This window comes from Mesocricetus auratus, unplaced genomic scaffold (assembly GCF_017639785.1).
Source record: "Mesocricetus auratus isolate SY011 unplaced genomic scaffold, BCM_Maur_2.0 Super-Scaffold_100045, whole genome shotgun sequence".
Lineage (NCBI taxonomy): Eukaryota > Metazoa > Chordata > Mammalia > Rodentia > Cricetidae > Mesocricetus > Mesocricetus auratus.
In genome coordinates, this window is record NW_024429222.1 from 8,938,370 (window position 1) to 8,941,489 (window position 3,120).

Sequence of the window (3,120 nt, forward strand, 5' to 3'; positions counted from 1 at the left end):
GTCTATGGTCAGGTGTCGGCCGCCGCTATTAAAGCATGGAAGGCCCTCACAAAAGGGGAGAGTCCAGTGGACACCTTACAAAGATTGTCCAAGGACCCCAAGAGCCATTTTCAGACTTTGTGGCCAGAATGACAGAGGCCGCCAGTCGCATCTTTGGTGATTCAGAACAAGCTATGCCCCTGATTGAGCAACTTGTCTATGAACAAGCAACCCAGGAATGTCGAGCGGCTATCGCCCTCGCAAAAGCAAAGGTTTACAAGATTGGCTCAGAGTGTGCAGGGAGCTGGGGGACCCCTAACCAATGCAGGACTAGCTGCCGCCATTTTACAAACGCACAGGTATAGAGATTTATCTAATCGAAAAGCTTGTTTTTATTGTGGGAGAATGGGGCACCTTAAGAAAGATTGTCAAGCCCCTGAAAGAACAAGAGAATCGAAGCTTTGCTATCGTTGTGGTAAAGGTTATCATAGGGCTAGCGAATGCAGGTCAGTCCGGGATGTAAAAGGGAGGCTTCTGCCCCCTATTGAAGAATCCAAGGTACCCCAATCAAAAAACGGGTCACGGGGCCCATGGTCCCAGGGCCCTCAGAAATATGGGAACCGATTTCAGAAAAGCAATCAAGAGGAAGTAGAGGCTTCCGAGGAACCCCCGGAATGGACTTGCGTGCCGCCTCCGACTTCTTACTCATGCCCCAAATGAATGTTCAACCGGTCCCAGTCCATTCCCCTGGACCTTTGCCCCCTGCCACCATTGGGCTTATTCTGGGCAGTGGCTCCTTAACTTTACAGGGACTCATTATATATCCTGGGATTGTTGACCCATATCATAAAGAGGAGATTCAAGTTCTCTGTTCTAGCCCTCGGGGTGTATTTTCTATAAAGCAGGGAGATAGAATTGCACAACTGGTGTTGCTGCCCTCCCTCGGGGATGGAGAAACCTACACTTTACAAAAAAGGGCTATGGGATCTTCTGGAAGTGATTCAGCCTATCTGGCTATACCCCTAAATGAGAGACCTACAATAAAATTGTTAATTAATGGAAAAGAATTTGAAGGGATAATGGATTCGGGAGCAGACAAAAGCATTATTTCACTCCATTGGTGGCCGAAGTCTTGGCCCACTGTTGTTTCATCTCATTCTCTACAAGGTCTTGGATACCAGTCCTCTCCTGCCATCAGTGCCTCAGCCTTAACCTGGCGGGATGCTGAAGGCAAACAGGGATGTTTTACCCCCTATGTGTTGCCACTCCCTGTAAATTTATGGGGACGAGATGTGTTACAAGCCATGGGCATGACCCTAACTAATGAATACTCCCCCAGGCATCAGCCATTATGGCAAAGATGGGGTATACAAATGGTAGAGGCTTGGGTAGGCAAGAACAAGGCAGAATAAAACCCATTACACAACACGGAAATCGGGGTAGAAAAGGACTGGGTTTTATTTAGGGGCCGTTGAGGCTTCACGACCCATACCATGGAAAACAGAGGAGCCGTTATGGGTCTCTCAATGGCCTCTATCCTCTGAAAAATTAGAGGCTGTCACAAGATTAGTGCAAGAACAGGAACGGCTGGGGCATCTAGAGCCTTCTACCTCCCCATGGAATACACCAATTTTTGTTATTAAGAAGAAATCTGGGAAGTGGAGATTACTCCATGACCTGCGGGCCATTAACAATCAGATGCATCTTTTTGGCCCTGTTCAAAGAGGCCTTCCTTTGCTTTCTGCACTTCCTCAAGATTGGAAGCTTATTATTATAGATATTAAGGATTGTTTCTTCTCTATTCCACTTTACCCACGGGATAGACCAAGGTTTGCCTTCACTATCCCTTCTCTTAATCATATGGAACCAGACAAGAGATTTCAGTGGAAGGTACTGCCGCAAGGCATGGCCAATAGCCCAACAATATGTCAGCTATATGTGCAGGAGGCTTTGGAGCCAATTAGGAAGCAATTTACATCTTTAATCGTTATCCATTATATGGACGATATTCTTATTTGTCACAAAGAGTTAGATGTTTTACAAAAGGCTTTTCCCATGCTGGTGGCTGAATTAAAACAGTGGGGATTAGAGATTGCCTCAGAAAAGGTTCAAATTGCAGATACAGGCCTCTTTTTGGGCTCAATGATTACTCCCAAAAATATAGTTCCTCAGAAAATAGAAATTCGCAAAGACCACTTACAAACATTAAATGATTTTCAGAAACTTCTGGGAGATATAAATTGGTTGAGGCCCTTTTTAAAAATTCCATCTGCTGATCTAAAACCCCTCTTCGATCTCCTGGAGGGTGAGCCTCATATCTCCTCACCCAGAAAATTTACCCCTGCCGCCCACCGAGCCTTACAGATGGTGGAAGAGGCCTTACAGGAAGCACAATTATAACGTATTGAGGAGTCACTACCTTTTAATCTGTGTGTTTTTAAGACAGCTCAATTGCCAACTGCAGTCCTGTGGCAACATGGACCATTACTTTGGATTCATCCAAATGCTTCCCCTGCTAAGATTATTGACTGGTACCCTGATGCTGTTGCACAGCTCGCGCTTCGCGGAATAAAAGCAGCTGTTACACATTTTGGCAGGGATCCTGATTCCTTGATTGTGCCTTATACTGCTGCACAAGTTCAGACCTTGGCAGCCACATCTAGTGATTGGGCAGTTTTAGTTACTTCCTTTTCAGGACAAATTGATAATCATTTTCCAAAGCATCCAATTTTACAGTTTGCCCTAAACCAGGCTATAGTGTTTCCACAAGTGACAGCTAAAGACCCACTCCCAGATGGGACTGTGGTGTACACTGATGGATCAAAAACTGGTATGGGAGCTTATGTGGTCAAGGATAGGGTTATATCTAAACAATATAATGAAACTTCACCTCAAGTTGTAGAATGTCTGATAGTACTGGAGGTTCTTGAGGCTTTTCCAGGACCCCTCAATATTGTATCAGATTCCTCTTATGTGGTTAATGCAGTTAATCTCCTTGAGATAGCTGGAATAATAAGATCCTCCAGCAGAGTTGCTAACATCTTTCAAAAGATACAAGCTGCCTTGTTAAATAGGAGATTTCCTGTTTTCATTACCCATGTCCGAGCACATTCTGGACTCCCAGGTCCCATGTCCTTAGGG